The sequence below is a fragment of the Acinonyx jubatus genome, chromosome C1 (genome assembly GCF_027475565.1).
Source record: "Acinonyx jubatus isolate Ajub_Pintada_27869175 chromosome C1, VMU_Ajub_asm_v1.0, whole genome shotgun sequence".
NCBI lineage: Eukaryota > Metazoa > Chordata > Mammalia > Carnivora > Felidae > Acinonyx > Acinonyx jubatus.
In genome coordinates, this window is record NC_069381.1 from 178,262,597 (window position 1) to 178,281,362 (window position 18,766).

Sequence of the window (18,766 nt, forward strand, 5' to 3'; positions counted from 1 at the left end):
GGTTCAGAGGAAAGAATAAGCATTTACAGTCCTGGAAGTAAGGAGTTTACCAAAGAATTACTCAAAATAATTGCTATCATAAAGCTAGCAATGCTAAACTCAAGGAGGAAGTAGACAAAGTTACTATTGATGATTTCAACTGAATATTGTTAAATGTGACTCTTCTTAAACTAATTATTCATATTTAATTTTCACAATACAGTCAATGAAAACCACCTCTTCACACTTTAAAAATATATTAATCAGTACTTTTTGTCCATCCCAAAGGAAATTTGGAATATTTGACAAAAGCACATTATCTGTAATAAAATGTGTGTGATAAAATGAAATACAGAGTATGGAATGTCTACAAATTAAAGCACAAAGAAACTTCTAAGTGTACTTCTTAAAGCATATTTTTAATCATTAATCAAATTAATCAAATACCATCTATGTAACTATCATTTGTTTATAATATGTCAAAAACTGATTTGAGATCTATGATATAAGGTGTCATAATAGTAGCTCACAATAATATCTAACATTTATTACAGTGTTACTATGCCATTAAAATGGCACCTGGTTAGATATTCTACATGTGTTATATGTCTCTGCACCCTCCCATCAACTCCATAAGCCATGTGAGTAATTAAATCAAAGTTTTCAGAGATCAAGAAACTGTTGAAAAATACTTAGCTGGAAAGTATCACAGCCTTGATTGAAATTTAGCTAAGAAACTAAATCATGTGTTCATTGACCCTAGGAGTATAAATGGACCTTCATATCATTAGTTTAAAATGAACATTAATGAAGATGAAATACCCCAGAAAAATCACCAATAATTTTAAAACAATCATATGTATAATGTATTTATATGTGTGAAAATTAACTAGCATATATGTATACATACATTCCTTCATTTTTCTCTAGGTTATTTGGCTTTAATGTAATTGCCTCAAGGAAATTTTCACTTGACTTTTAGTTCTTTGTCCCCCAAATTCTGAATACAAGTTCACAGTTTTTAAGAAGTATCAATTTTGATCACAGTGAAACTTAAAACTCTGAAATCTTGGATTATATGCAGTGTTGTAAATATGTGTCTCATCTTGTCAAAACAATATACATTCTATGGCAACATAAAAAAGCAATATATTTTAATCATGTCAATATATTCAGGTCTCCTATGTGTCTGGATAATTCTAATGTCCACAAATGTTTATATACGCTAAAGGACAAAATATTCATCTTGTCTCTTCTCTACTTACAAATGAAAATATTTTTACTTTAATTTCTTATATTCAGACTTTTGTTTTATTTTTAGAAATGTAGGAAATGCAGTGAAATTTATGGAAATGATTTGCCTTCTTATTGAAAGGTAGGTTCCTCATCTATAAAATAGATATCATCACCCTCTTCCATAAAACAATGTATGTGGATTCTTATTTCTGTGCTTATATTTCTTTCTTTTAGGTTGTTACAGGGATCCAATAAATCCACATCTATTAACTGTTCACTTGCAACATATATACATATGTACTCATAGGAACTTTGAGGATGAGTGAATATTGAAATATAAAGTTATTGTTTTAAGATTGTTAATGCAAGCTTTGTTTGGGCTACAGTCATCTGAGAAATACTGTGGAAATAAGTTTATTTTTCCCTTTAGTCCTAGACTGGTAAGATACTGTCAGTGTGAGACCACAAAAGGCTTTTATGATAGAAAACACTAAAATAAAAAACATAATCCTTGTTATTAGAAAATTTCTAATACAATATAATTGTGACCCAAATATGACGTGACATTAAAGCATTAAGAAAATTATAAGCAAGGCACTAAGAAATTAGAAATCACTCAAATATAACTTTTGAAACCCGATTGGGTATTGTAAAATTCATGTGCAATTTGGTATCAGTCAGCCACATTATTTCCAACCATCTGGCTCTACCTTTCCCTCTGTCCTGAATTCTCCATGATTAAGGGCTCTGCCCTCCCTTTGGCATTTCACAGTAAGCAGTCAACATTTTGGAAAGTGCTTTTAAGTTACATAGCATAAACTCAGAGAAACAGTAAGTTTGGTATCAGAATCAAGAGGTGCTAGAAAGCACCATTAAAGAAACTGACATTGGATTCTTTTTCCATAATTCGTATGTGCAATGAAACAAGCCGTTCCAGCTATAATTAGAGCAATGCACTTACTTTCTCTCCTCTCTCTCCAGCCTGGGGAAGAGGAGAGTTTTTTGTTAATAATTTAATTGACTACTTACAAATAGAAATAGGAAACCGTAGTCATACCTTGGTATAGTCAGAGAAGTAGTGAGTAAGACCACGTGGATCAGCATTGACCCAAATCTTATTCTATGCGGGCCAAAGGAGCATCATTTGAAAGTGAGATGGTGCTCCACCTAATAATGAAGTACTAATTCCACTGAAGAAAAGGAGTATGGGAAGTTATGGGGTAACTTGAGCATGAACTTGAGATTGAACTTGAGAATGAACATGAGAATGCCTAGCCCATTAATGGGCTGCTCTGAGGACTACCTATAGAATTTCTAACTGAAGCCCAACACATATTTTATTGGTTGGAGATGTCAAATTATGGAAAGCCTTTCTAGAGAAGCAGGGATACCAACTACATAGTTTAGTTAGTTTTCCCCAAAAGTTGGATCTAGATTATACACTCGAGTTTGGAGAAAGAAGATATTTTCAACAGATAGGCAAAAACTTTAACACAATATTAAATTTAGGAACTGGACATATAAATGGGAGTCCCTTTAGAGGAACACTAAGGAAAATATTTATCTTGTTAGGTATGTTTCCTTTGTACTGCGTGAACAGTTTCATTTAGCATATAGTTCTAAATGTTATGCCCTATGTTCATTAATTACCCAAACACTTATTAAAGCCTATTGTCCTCTTTGGAATAGAGATGTAAAGATGAACAAAGAGATGAAGAGATTAAGAGAACCGTGGCATACTGAAACCATCACTGCTCTCTGTTCAACAGAAACATCATCCAAGTGAGTAACATCACCAAAGTGAGTGTCAATCATTCTGGAGCTGGGGGACTTGGGAAAGCGCATGACCCTAAAGCAGACACAGCCCAGGAAGAAAGATAAAACATCTTTTTCAAAATATTCTGTAGGGCATGAGGAGGCCTGTGAAAACCATTTAACTTCTCTGAGACTTATTTTTGCCATCTGTCAAAGGGGAATAAAAGGAGTGTTTTGCTTAATTCTTAGGTTTACAATGATGTGAAATAATATGTGAGAAAAAGTTATAATTCCTGTAATACAAGGCATAAGTATGAAAAATAAATGCAAAAATAGTGGCAGAGTTCTTTATTCATAAACCTAACAAAAGACTCTAATATTAAATCATTTACTACTGGAACCACAGTGCCACCTAAAGACTACATACCAGAATTATGGAACAGAGACTTATACTTTTTAAAAAAAAACATTTGTGGACATTTAATTGGCAATGTTCCATCACAAAGTGCTCTGTAGTGGTTCCAGAATTAAATTCAGTTTAGAATGTAAACCTTTCATCAAAGAGATCAGAAATGTTGCAGATTTAAAAGTAAAGCAAATATAACCAAGAAACAGAATAGACATAGCATTTATACAATAACTTTACATTACATTGCTCTTTAAAAGTAACAAGTATGACTTTTTCAGGAAGTGTAGATACTTGGATCCTTATTAATTGAATGCATATATTCTACACTAATAAAAACCTAAAAGAATATATTTTTATGTAAGCATAAAATCAAGGAAATAGAGGATACTGATTTCATGCTTGTTAATAAATGACTTTGTGTCTTCACTTAGTATCCACTAAGGATGAACTTGGTTATTGTCCTCGTAATGTAGGAGTGATAAAATCAGAAAACATAAAGATCAGTCTTACTGTAATTAGATGATGGAATAAATGAAACACATATACTATGGAACCCAGCTAGAAAAACACAATGAGGAGAACCATTCCTTGAAATTCTGCTTAATTTCTTTTAAGGGATCTTACCTTTGTTAGGTCCTTCAGTGATACATTTTTATTTGTGATCCCACAAGTCTTCTATCATTTGATCCTACCAAAGCAGAGACAGCATGTATGTTATTAGGCTAAATGTCATAGGTAAATAGAAGTCCTTATCAGAATTATAATTAATCCTTAAACAATACAAGAAAAAAATAAGGGTCTAGGCTTACCCTAGAAGACACATATGCTAGTTATTGGTCTAGGTACATATATTAGTCTAGACAAGCTGATGAGAAGCAGAAGTTCTATGTAAGAGTTTGGGGGCAAATTTCTTACATAATAATTCATGTGCACTGTATGCTTCTTTTGTACCTGATTATCTCCTTTACTAATGTCAAAGGATTGGCTATAGATAGGAAAACTTATAAGGAAAGGTGAAGTTCAGGGACTCAGATTCCACCCATTTCTATACCTTTTTTTTCCAAATCAGATACGGGACAAACTTGTATAATAGGCTTAAAATAAACATTTGTTTAACAAATAAATAGTATAGGGACACCTGGGTGGCTCAGTTGGTTAAGCATCTGACTCTTGGTTTCAGCTTAGGTCATGATCTCACAATTCATAGATTTGAGCCCCGTGTCAGGCTCTGTGCTGATAGAAGCTTGGGATTCTCATTCTCTCTCTCTCTCTCTCTCTCTCTCTCTCTCTCTCTCTCTCTCTCTCTCTCTCTCTCCCCTCTCTCCTCACTTGCTCTTTCATACTTTCTCTTAAAAATAAACATTTTTTAAAAACTCTATAAATAAATAGTGTAAAACTTATAAACCAAGCATGTCTAGGATAATACACAGATATGCATGTGTCTTGAATAACATATGAGAAATTTTGGAACCAAGTACAATTATATTAAAAAGTTTCTGGTTCTGTTTGTATCTTTCACAAAGATTTGTATCTTTCACAAGTTACCTTCCATATAAAAATGCATTTCTACCAAAAAACATCAAAGAAAGTACTTTGTCCTAGTTTTTGTACTTTTATAATCAAAAGGAAAGTGATGAGGGACAAGATATTATATGTATTTTATTTTGAAAAAAACTATTGTATAAATTACTTAACTATAAAAGCTTACTTAGATTTTGATAACACTTAAAAGTTGACTAAAACAATTATTTAGAGAGGACATTTCTCCTATATCAAGAAACTTCCAATAATTATAAAATATAAAATAATATTTTCAATAAGTTATGAGGATGTACTTTTTGTTGCACAAGCTAAATCTAAGAGAAAACTATGATATTTGTTCTTAACAAAATAAAGGAGCATGACATATTTATTATAAACTAAAAAAAATTCAAAGTACTTGTATTAGTCAAGGCTCTCTAGGGAAACAGAACCAATAGGAGATGACAAATGATAGATAGATAGATAGATAGACAGATATACAGAGACAAAACCAATAGAAGACAATAGAAAAATACAGATAGAGATATAAATACATAGAAAAAGATTGATTATGAAGTATGGGCTCTACAATCATGGAAGCTGAGGAGTTCTACCATCTGATTTCTGCAAGCTGGAGGCCCAGGAAAGCCCATTCTAGTCAAAATCTGAAGGCCTGAGAACCAGGGTATAAGTCCCAGTCTGAGTTTGAAGATCCAAGAACCAAGTAGCTGAATGTCTAAGTACCAGAGAATATGGATGTCTCAGCTCAAGCAGAGAGCAAATTCACCCTTCCTCACCCTTTTTCCTTCCATTCAGTCCTTCAGTGGACTGTATGAGGACCCCTGCATTGGTGAGGGCAATCTTTTTCACTCATTCTGCTGAGTCAAACACTAATCTCTACCAAAAATATCCTCACAGACACATCCAGGTATAATGTTTTACCAGCTATCTGAGCATTCCTTGGACCAGCATGGCACATAAAATTAACTGTCATAGAGTTAGAACAGTCATTCGGTATTCTTTAAGCAGATGTCAATGTTCAAGGTTTGATCTGAGATGGTACCTTACAAATGCACAGATAATAAAATATTATAGATATTCTTAGAATATTCTAGAAGAATTTATAAAACTAAAAGATTCTCAAATAGCTAATACAATTGAGTCCCAGCTTATAAATGTTGATAAAAAGATGCATTCATGTGTTATAAAGCATTTTAAAATGTCAAGTTTAAAAAATCTTAGTAATTATATAAAAATACATTGTACTTTAACATTCTAGAAATGTTAGCTACATGGTAGGCCAATATTAAAACTATTGTGAGCCAAAGACATGTGAATAGAGCTAGACAAAAGTAGAACATAAAAAAAGGCAAAACAAATAATAACTTAAAAATTAAGTCCACCTTAAGAGCTGGCAATCTAAGTATTATGTGCCAAATATGGCACTGGGGGATTTTCAAGCACATGTCTCCTCAACTGTGCTGTCTGCCTTGTTTTAAGGAGCCTACAGAATATCCATTATCCATTCTTAAATTGCTGCTCTGAAGACTGGGTGTGGTCATTACTGATACTCCAGTTGACTCATACTTTGGCAGAATGACAAGCAAATCAGCATAAAGCTTCTGAAAGGTTATTAAAAATTCTCTAAATTAACCTACTCTAGACTAATTGGCTCATTTTTAAGGGCAATAACAAGAAATGAAGATCTAATTAGGTACAACCTGGAGATACTCTAATAAACATGGGAGAAGAATATGTTTTTTAAAAAACAAAACTCTAGGAATTTTATAATCTTAAATTGATTAACAGTCCTTTTATCTGATCATATGATTTTCTCAGATTGTAAGGCAGCAGGAGTTTAAGAAAATGTTGCACCTATAAAATTAAATAGAGCCCAACAGCCTTAATTTGTACTTACTTTGAAAGTGTTTATTAATTTTTATTAAGGTTTCTTCATTGGCCTTTACTGTTTAACTTTCTACCTCTTGTGGATATATCATTACCAGAGGTCCTAGCCTGGAGAACAGCAAAATCTAATTAGAATGTATCACATTTGGTTATCACTTTTCTACCTGAACTTCGTCATGCCTCCATGTACTGACATGGGCTTAACCCTTAGGAGAGTTTGAGAACTCCTCATAGACAAGTCACAGAAGTGAGACTAAGTTTAGGGTGAAAAATCATAATCAGATACAGCACTCTCAAATTCCTTGACTTTTGAGATAACACAATCTTTTTAGCCAGAATGCCTGGGGAACAGAATATCCTGATTAAATTGATTTTCTGCCTAAATTAAGGTAAACATAAACTTTTTTCATTCTTTATTTTTTTTAAAGTACACTGAGTTATTGATAAGAATCATGTTTGATATAATGGAGGAGAAAGTGGTGATAGTAAAATACTCATGATTTTTTTCTTTTGGAGGTACAGGACATATATATGTTGCATTTATATAGATAATAACATAAAGACAGAGAAATAGTGGACATAAAGTCATTCTACACAATGTTAGATATAAATAAATTTATTTAAAACAATGTATCAGAGTTTCCTAAGCCAAAGAAGCTGCACATAACTCAGGTAACAAGAAGATGGCATGGTTGGCCATTGGAGATGGTCCTAGTTGTATATTTCAACACACATTAAAACTTTTCTAAATAGAAAAAAAAATAAAATTTATTTTTTTTTTAAAAATTAAAAAATAAAACTTTTCTAAATGGAGTTAGGCTTATTCTTGGGTTGGATGGAGAGTACACCAAATAAACCTACTTTATTGATAGCCAAGGATCCAAGAAATTAAAGCATCATGAATGATTTTAAAAAGATCCATCCTTACTAAAGATGCAAATTGTCAAAGAAAAATCTTCTAAAAACAAATACCCATGGAAATTCCTCATTTTCAAACTCCTGATTTTTCATAGTGTAAAGTATACACTAGAGATTAGAACAAATTCTCTACTTGTGTCTCCCTGCCCTATCATGTTTTAGGAGATGTATTTCAAGCTTATAGATTTTTTAAATCTTTAATTTCATAAATATCCAGTTAAAACACCAGCTATTATCTCTAATTTCAGTATCTGATGATATGGAATATTTTGATTACTTATTTTCTTTCTTTTTCCTTCATTATTATTGATTTTTTTATTTGTATGATGAGAACATTTAAGATCTAGTCTCTTAGTAATTTTGAAGTACAAAATACAATATTGTTGACTATAATCACAATGTTGTGCATTAGATCTCCAGAATTTATTCATATTCTAACTTCAAGTTTATATACATTGACTAACATCTCCCACTTCCTTAACCCCTGCCAACCACCATGCTACCTTCTGTTTCTATGAGTTTGACTTTTTAAGATTCCATATATAAGTGGTACGATGTAGTATGTGTCTTTCTTTGTCTGACTTACCTCACTTAGCCTACTGCTCTCATGGTTCATCCATGTTATCACAACTGGAAGGCTTTCCTTTTTTCTTGTGGCTGAATAATACTCCATTGTGTGTGTGTGTGTGTGTGTGTGTGTGTGTGTGTGTGTGTGTGTGTTTAATGGTTTATCCATTCATCTACTGACAGAACACAAGTTACTTTCCCATCTTGGCTACTTTGAATAATGTTGCAATAAACATGAGAGAGCATATTGTCTTTGATATCCTGTTGTAATTTCCCTTGGGTATACCCAGAAGTAGGACTGCTTGATTATATGCTGGTTCTATTTTTATTTTTTTATTTTTTTATTTCTTTAAAGAACTTCCATAGTGGCTGCAACAATTTACATTCCACTAACAGTGGACAAGGGTTCCCTTTTCTTGGCATCCTCACCAACACTTGTTATCTCTTGTCTTCTTGATGATAAACATTATTTTTTTTGACAGAGACAGAGACAGTGTGAGTGGGGGAAGGGCAGACAGTGAGAGGGAGAGAGGGAGGGGGAGAGAGAGAGATACCCCCAAGCAGGCTCCCTGCTGCCAGCTGCACAGAGACCAATGAGAGGCTGGAACTCATGAAACCATGAGATTATGACCTGAGCTGAAACCAAGAGCTAGACGCTAAACCAACTGAGCCACCCAGGCGCCCCAGTGACAAACATTCTAATAAGGGTGAGGTGCTATTTCATTATGGTTTTGATTCACATTTCTCTGATTATCAGTGATATTGAGCATCTTTTCACGTACCTGTTAGCCATTTGGAGGTCTTTTTGGAAAAAAATGTCTATTCAACTCCTCTGACCATTTTTTAATCAGATTGTTTGTTTAATTTGTTATTGAGTTGTATGAGTTATATATAAATATATATATGCATATATATATATATATTTTAATGTTTATTTATCTTTGAGAGAAGTGGGGGAAAGGGCAGAGAGAGAGGGAGACACAGAACCCGAAGCAGGCTCCAGGCTTGGAGCTGTCAGCAGAGAGACCAATATGGGACTCGAAATCATGAACCATGAGGTCATGACCTGAGCCAAAGCTTAACCAACTGAGCCACCCAGGCACCCTAATTATTTATATATTTTTATACTAACTCCTTATCAGATAATGGTTTGCAAATATTTTTCCTATTCTGTAGGTTGCATTATCATTTGGTTAGTTGTTTCTTTCACTGTGTATAAGCTTTTTAGTTTTATATAGTCCTAATTACTTATTTTTTGCTTTTGGTGCTTTTGCTTTGGTGTCCTAGCCAAAAACTGTTGTCAAGACAAACGTCAAAAATTTTTTTCCCTATATTTCTCCTAGGGGTTTTATGGTTTCAGGTTTTCTCTTTATGTCCTTAATCCACGTCAGGCTTATTTTTGTGAGTGGTGTAAGGCAGATGTCTCATTTCCCTTTTCTGCATGTGGTTAACCAGTGTTTCTAATACCATTTATTAAAGATACTATTCTTTCCCCATTCAATATTCTTGGCTCTCTTATCAAACATTAGCTGACCATAAACATAGGAGTTTACTTATGGGTACTCCATTCTGTAATATTGGCCTATCTGTTTATTTTTATGTCCTTACCATCCTGTTTGGATTACTAGAGATTTGTAGTATAATTTGAAATGTGTGATGCTTCTACCTTTGTTCTTTGTTCACAGGATTATTTAGGCTATTCGGGGTCCTTTCTGGCTCCCTGTAAATTTTAGAACTGCTTATTCTATTTTTATGAAAAATATAGACTGCATGGAATCTGTAGATGAGTTTGGGTAGTATGGACATTTAAACAATATTAATTCTTCCAATCCATTAATATGGGATATCTTTCCATTTGTTTCTCTTTTCTTCAATTTCTTGAATCAAATTCTTGTTCATTCAGTTAGACAGATTTTTCCTTTCCTTGGTTAAATTTATTCCTAAGTATTTTCTTGGTTTTGATGCCACTATGAATGAGATTGCTTTATTTATTAGATATTCTGTTTTTAGCATATAGAAGCACAACTAATTTTTGTAAGTTGATTTTATATCCTACAACTTCAGGATTTGTTGATTGGTTCCAACAGTTTTTTGGTTGAATCTATGGGTTTTTCTTTATACAAAATCATATCCTCTTCAAATAATAACAATTTTACCTCTTCTTTTCTGATTTGGAAGGCAAAGTTCCTAATAACCTCTCCAGTGCGTCCAAACGCCTTTGTTTTTCTTTTTTCTACAGAGTGCTGGAACCTCTCTTCAGGAAACCTGGACTTCTACAAAGGCTTTCTCATCCATGGGAGACTGCCAAAATTAGCGCTCTCTAGGTAGTCCCTAACCATGGCCAAGAAGAGCTGAAACTGGTTCCAAGGCTCCTGTCAGTTCCACAGCTCTTATTGAGGTCTGTCTGCCTATTACCCGATGCACAGGTGGGTGAGACTCAACCTGAGGGCCTTGGCATATGGTGCTGGATCCCACAACTCCCACTGAAGCACTTTCGGTCATGGATGGATGTCAAATTTTAGTTGTTAAAAGGGGAGACCAAACAAAAAAGTTATGTATGCTACCATGATGCTGATGTGCAAGTCTTCATTTTCTTGATGCTTCCTGTCAAAGATGGATAATGGTTTCTTACACATCATAAATCCATATTTATATTTATATAGTTGTAATTTCCATCAATCAAGATAAACTATAATCTATTAGCTCCAGAGACTCTGTTTCATAGAATGAATTATTTTTACATGTGTAAAGATTAAACATATGAACAAAAATAGAGAAATATTAATTGAATTTATTTATGTATGATATGGGAGTTTTACTATTGCTCTGAGATATGGGAGTTATGTGCCTCTTTAGAAAGGGTGCAAAACTCCTGCTATAGATACAGATCTATAAAGCACATCCTTGTTCTAACCTTCTAGAGTCATCCTATAAATTCTGAAACTCAAAAAGCAGTGGTATAGACTTCACACTTATGAACAGTGTACCGTGTAACATGAGGTTACAAAATCTATTTGACTTGTCAGTGCTTATGAATTACATTTACAGAAATAATAATTTCTATAAACTGTTTGCATGGTATATGATGAGTTCATACTAATAGCCATAAATCAGCAAGTTAAAAACTAAGGCCATCTGCTACTATATTTTTAATTGTGATACTCAGACGTGAACTCCATTTTTACCATGGTAATTGCTCAACTGGTTTTACATATCAAAATCCTAAAAAACTGTGTGAGCTTTTTGTTTTGTCTAATCTGGCTCCTTTGTGAGCTTAATTAAGTTACTGATATCTCATAGTCCCTTTGTCTAAAAGTGTCAGCTCAAAGCCACAGAGAAACCAAGTATCTTAGGAATTAAATTCATTAGAAAATGTTTATAAATTATTTGATAATAATAAAATACATTTAGTTCAATAAAAAAGCAAATAATACCTATTTTAAGATTTGGTGTTTTGGTCTACTTTTGTTTTTGGTTGAGTTGTCCAATTGATTCATTCATTAGTGGTTCATCATGATTTATAATGTGCCATATCTTTGTGTCAACTACAAGAACATCACATTTTAAAATAAATTTCTTCATAAAATTAACTATTCCAGTTTTAAAACCAGTGTGAAGGTAACCAGACTTTTCTTGTATTAATCTATCTGCTCATCATTCACCTTTCATACTCAGTATGAAACTGTCTGGAAACTGATAGTTCATGGCTAGAATTGTCGCTAAATAGAAGTAGATAGCTTCACCAAGAAATAAAGCAAAATAGTAAAATGAAGGAGCAGGGAGAGACTTGACCCTCTCCTGCAAATGTGGGGCTTTCCTGATGCAGGTCTGTCATTTTTGCTGTTCTTTTTTCTAAAAAGACAAATGATACCTCCTCCCTTATGAAAACTTCTCATTCCACAGCAATTGCTACTTTTTATAATGTATCTAGGTCACAAGTGGATTGCAATAATTTATGTCATCCTGGAATATGAAATCAATACCAAAAGGAGTGGACTGACACAAATTATTAAATTACAATTCCTTCAGAGTCAAATGATCAAGTTCTGAGATTTAAGAGTAAAATTTACTTCTGTCTATCAAAACCATGGAAAATACCTACTGGGTAATATTAATATATATTGATAAGCACTTTTAGAGTATCATGTTGATGTCTACCTTAGGAACCTGGAAGCAGATTCTGCAGCTTTTAGAAATTGGTGGAGTTTTCCTGTGTTTGCATAATCACTATAGGCAATAATTCCTTGTAAATACTTCAACACATAAAATGCAAAAAGAAGATATAAGTGCTGATGTGGAATATGCATATGAAACTGGAAACTAAAATCTAAATTAGTGAAAGCAGTGCATTAATGGCAAAACCAAACCACAGGAGAACAAAAATGAAACAAAACAAAACAAAACAAAAAAACAAACAAAAACACCTTCATCTTAAAAAAAAACAACAAAATGAACTGATAAAAAGCAACATGAACTAATACATAACCTGTAGAGACTTTCACAAGCCCTGTGGACAATTCAGTTAGTGTCAAAAAAAAAATCAAAAACTTCTCTACATCTAGAATATTTGTTATGAAATGAAGATCAGATGGAGTAATGTTTTGTGTATTCCAAAATTGCATTTTATAAACATTAACTTAAATATTAAGTGCATGTGGTATTATCTTTATTTTAAAATTATTTTATTTGGTATTCATTTCATTTTATCTTAACATTTCATTTTTTGATGTTTTTGTTATTAAATGTCTAAATCAAATAGGAACGGTTTTCTATGTTAATGAAATATATAATCTTGTCACCATATACCAGTTCATACTATTATTATATTAGTATATTATTGCATTATTTCAGTTTGTTTTATAAAGAACCTCTGAAACTTTTAGTACTGCCCTTTTGAAAAAAAAATTCACTGGTTATTATCATGTGCACTCATTATTTAAATGTACTCAGATAAAGAATAAAGTATAATTTGATGGGGGGCCTGAGTGGCTCAGTTGGTTCAGTGTCTGGCTTTGGCTCAGGTCATAACCTCACGGTTCGTGGGTTAGAGTCTCACATAGCGCTCCGAGCTGACAGTTCAGAGCCTGGAGCCTGCTTCAGATTCTGCGTCTCCCTCTACCCCTCTGCCCCTCTTAAAAATAAATAAATATGAAAAGAATTTTTTTTTAAAAGAATAAAGTATAATTTGAAAATTTTCTAAAACTCCAGGGAATTCTGAAAATTGATATTTGTCAGGAATTTGAAAACATTACCTGAAATGAGTAGTGTTTCAAGTCCTAGAAGTGTTAACAGTGAAGCACTCCCTTATTTGTTTTCTTTTAATATATTGCAGTTTATGTGGGCCCAAACATTTTCCAGTTTTAAACACACTCTCACCAAATAGACAACTAACTTGAAAAAAAAATCCAAGAAAAGAAGATATGGAATGAGGCCCAAATTAATAAAATCTGTCTAAAGCAAACAAGCAAGCAGTAGGAGAAGTGAGGGAGTAGGGTATAGGAGTCATTTTTCAGCCATAGTACTTTGTGGTCTATGCATGTGTGAAGGAAGGGATTAAATAAAAATTGAGAGACAGGCAAAAGACTCAGTAGATTAAAATATGACTTATAAGGGCTAAATTGAAATACAAATTTTAAAACCAACATATGGCAGAACGATTTACCAATCCAGGAACTGGAAAGACGTCCTCACCCTGGAATGGATAGCCTGGCTCTGAAACAGAGAGCAGGGGGTCCATGCTGTGGGGAGAAGGAATCTGCTAAAAAGAAAGGAGTCAAACTGGGCATAACCAGTTTATTTTTCCCAAATTGACTAATTTGATAGGTTACTCCATCTCTGATCCCCAGGGAGGAAATAAAGGAAAGAGCGAGAAAAGATCAGAGTGTGACAGAATTCCGTGATTCTAAAAAGTCTCCCTAGATCCCCCAATTTAACATCTCTGAGATTTATATGCCTCCAATAATCAATGTCTTGAGATTAAGTTATGTTTTAAGATTACTGTTGGACCAGCAGCAATAGTGATAAAGTTGCCACTGACTACTTGTGGTTAACCTGACTTATTTTAGAGGACTTAACTAGACAACTACAACTATTCAAGAATCATTTGAGAAGAGAATAGAAATCCCAGTGTTCTTCAAAAACCTTTCCGTGATATCACCTGGGGAAATTAAGAAAATGCCAGCATTAACATTTTTACAATGAGCGTTAATAGTGTGGAAGAAACTGCAGTGATAATGTACCACTCCTAAGAAAAGTGGCATTAGGGATGTCCTTGATGGCTGCAAGAGTGATACATAGTTGAAAACATTTAGACATCAATGATGCTGACTCAAAGCTTATTCAGAAGAGTTGGACCCTGCATGTTAAGAAGTTTTGAGAATAACTTATCCAATTTGTTTCAATTATTCTTCCTTTTTTTTTTATGTATGCACTATAGGTAGACATGATTAAAATCTACATCTAAATGCAGAAGAGCTCTTTTAATAAGAATAAAATACAAAAACTAATCCTAGTTTAATTGGCAGCATTTTATCCCCAGTGCTCTACATAACAATAGTGTAATCTTATAATCAATGTCAGCTTAGATTCAATGAAATAAAAAGAGTGATAATATGTAACTTTTATTGAACTCCTCCTATATGCCAGACATAGGACTTTGCATGTATTAATTTCATTTAATCATTACAAAAACTCTATAAAGTAGAACCTAATACTATGCTATTTTACACTTTAAAAAACCAAGGCACAGGGAGTATTTAATAATTAGCCAAGGTCGTACAGCTAGTAATTGACTGAAGCTTCAAACCCAGTCTAACTATAAAGGCAGCCAAACTTAAACACTACACCATCATGTATCATTCAACACATACTATTTACTTGAAACAACCATCTTGTTTTGGGGACAATGAATAACCTTAGTTCTAAAACTGAAATAGAAAATACTGTTGCTTATAAAATCTCATCACTGTCTCTTATTTTAAAGATTTAATGGCATCCCATCAATGATACATTTTTTTAAAAGGGATTTTAAAGTTCTGTTGTGAAATACTTCAAAGTTATTGCTCAATAAGAAATATTGACCCAACGTGCACCAGTCTTTTAACAACTACACTTTTATCTTTTATGTATGAATGTGGGGTTGGAAATAGCTATGTTCTGTGTAGCTACTGACAGAAGGAAACAAATTAACCAATACTGGATCCATTTTTTTATGGGGAATTAGGTTTTAGTTCTCTTTGGCTATAAAAGGTAGTGTTTACAACCTCTAATTAAACTTAAAGAGAACTTAAACATCACCACTTTCAATATTTAGATATAAGCTGGCTCTGGACACCACTGTCAGACAAAAATTAACTCTGTATACACCTTTGGGATATTACCTTATATAGCATGCAGAGAACTACAAAAAAAATAGAAAAATTATATACAAATAATGTGTAGAGTACACAGTGTCAGAACGAAAAAAGGTCAAATTTATATTTATGAATCTCATTGATCAAAAATGACTTAAAATGCAGAAACATATAAAATTTGTAGTTGATGTTTTATCATGCATGATTCACTAAAAAGATTGTTAATCATGGCACACTAACATATTCTGCATGAATACCTATTTTCTTTGTCAGAATTAATTGAAAATTCTGGTTTGCCCAGTTGTATTTCTGTGCTATCTTGTATCTAAAATGCTTTTGCGCTTCTGCAAGATTGTTCCAAAAACTCTTTGGATGGAGTAAATACAAACATTTGCCTTGTAAAACATATTATCTAGGTTTCTTCAGCTGTTAAGATATTAATGCAACTAATTTGAGCAGACCAATTGATCCTGGGTAGAACATTGCTATCATTGTATATGTAATTATAACCGCATTCATGCCTAAATGTAATGACAAGGAATCATCTAGGGTTAGATGTCTGTGATACTAATTAGTTTTTCTTATGACATAGATTTTTTTGCTTTAACCCCACATTTTATATTAGCACACTGTTGGTGAAAAATATACAAGCACCCCAGACCAATCGGCTTGTAGAAGAAGGGATCATTTTCTATATCTCAAGTGATTAAAGTTAGTTTGGAGAAGAAACATCCTTTGGATCAGTGCCATTAAAACAGGAATTTTCATAAATATGAAAAGTGAATAAATGGAATGATTTTGTGAGACTTGGTAGTATTTTTAGATAGAATGAGATTTAATTCAGTTATCTTTAAAGATATAATTTATAGGGGTGCTGAGTGGCTCAGCTGGTTAAGCATCCAACTCTTGATTTTGGCCAAGTCCGTGACCTCTCAGTTCATGAGACTGAACCCCAGGTGGGGTCTGTGTTGACAGTGCAGAGCCTGCTTGGGATTCTCTCTCTCCCCCTCTCTCTGCCCTCCCTCCACTCAACACTTGTGTGCTCTCTAAATAAATAAATAAATAAATAAATAAATAAATAAATAAATAAACAAACAAACTTTTAGATATATATTTATATAACCCATATTTATAAACCATATAGTATTTTCCAGGGACTGTACTAAATGAGGTACTGGAGTAAATAAAAGCAATACTCCCTGCCCTCAAATGTGGCAATAATCAAGTGTGGAAGATAGACAAGTGTAGGCACTCAGGATATCACCAAGTACAGGATATACATTGACATTTTCATGATGAAGATGAGTTCTTTCTTGATATAATTTTGGACAAGGTAAAATGAGATATCAGAAGTAATTTTAAACAGCCATATAACGTTTAATGCAAACATATTTGCTTATACTTGGAAAACTAAGCATGTGAATCTGCTTGTAATATAAAAGTGGGGGATAATTTTATGAGCAGCTAAATCCTGTACAGCCACATATTGGAGGAAATATCTAGACTCACCATTAAATAAACGTTTGATTCTAGTTTTATAAAATATTCAATATAAAATGTCAACAGTAAAAATAACCAATAACACAACATCAATTTCTTTTTCAGAAATATGAGATTTCCCTCAAAATCCAAAATTTGATTTTTTAAAAAAATTTGCAGTTGGAAACATCACTAAATCTCTGTCAAATTTATATTGCATATACATACATATATACACGCACATACACATATACATACACACACACATATATATACATATACTGAGAGAGAACACACACACATATATACATATACACACATATATAGAGACAGAACACACACACACACATATATACACATACATATATATATAGAGAGAGAGAACACACATACACACACACACACACACACACAGAAAGGAGGTTATGTTTTTATTTAAGGATCTTGAAATCAACTAAGAGTTATTAAAATTATATGTATATAATGTAATCTCTCTGCATTTCCTACTCTGGCTGAGATTTTTCTTTTCTCTTTGTTTCCAGGAACATATTGGAAAACAAAGATTAAACAGAATTATCAAGTAAGTCCTTTACTGAGAATTTAATTGTGAGCTTGCCAACCATGGTTTGATTTTTCATCATCTTGTTCCAGGGTTATAAACCTTTCAATTCATTTATATTTATAAACAATTCCCACCCTATTATGTGCATGGATTATTAGGAATGTCTCCCAATAGAATTTTTCAGCTTTATGTACACAATTAATTAAAAGCTTGGATTCATTTTTTATCAAACTTTTACAGTGGGTTAGAATATCTGAAATCTAAACTAAAAGTCTCTTTTAGCCCAAATGACGACTCATTCTTTAGTTTGGAAGGCTCTTTACTTCATGGATTTGAAAAGGGAGATTAAAGCCATTGGAGAAACCACCTAGGGCAGAATGTGGTTTTGCTGATAACAGAATTATATTTCACAGCAAAGGAATTCAGACCCTGTATCCAGTTAACAAACCAACTGTGATAAAAACAAGTCAATGGAGAAAACTTTTAGCCTAAAACTATAATACTACCTGCAAAAGAATGTAGAAGGTATAATAGCTGACCTCTGACCATGCAATATTTGCAAATTACGTTATATTTCTAAGAGGAACTCAAATAAGAACAGTCTTCATACCCTCTGCAGCAGAGTAAAATCTTTCATCATACAACTCTATCTAACCCAGTTTCTTCACAAAGGCACCTTTGAATCACCTAAGGAGATTTTAAAACCTATCAATGTCTAGGCTCCAGCACCTGGAGATTCTGTTTTAATTAGTCTAGGATTGGAAGAGAGAACGGTTTGTTTATTTTATATATATATTTGCATTCCTTCTATTTGTTTATTATATATGTATATATTTATTTATGCATATATATGTGTATATATGTATACACACATGCACACACACACACACTCACACACACACACACACAGTTAATTACTTTACGCAGCCTAGGCTGAAAATTTTGAAGTCCTAATCTGTTCATTCTGAGGGATTTGGAGTCATCACTTCATTTATCCCAGTGTTTCCTCAGCACTACCTTAAATTTTGAAGGATCAGTGTGAGTTTAGTGTGAAGCAGTAGGTAATAGACCTACAGTGCA

At 33.1% G+C, this 18,766-nt stretch overlaps 1 long non-coding RNA gene across 1 annotated transcript in view; it reads right to left on the minus strand.

Annotated features, from left to right (window-relative positions):
* Positions 1-521: 521 nt before the first annotated feature.
* Positions 522-18,766, minus strand: part of LOC113595284 (uncharacterized) — a 126,272-nt gene continuing 108,027 nt past the window's right edge. The window contains exon 5 of the long non-coding RNA XR_008295499.1: positions 522-4,067. This is a non-coding gene — a long non-coding RNA (uncharacterized LOC113595284). The remainder of the gene's footprint in view (positions 4,068-18,766) is intronic.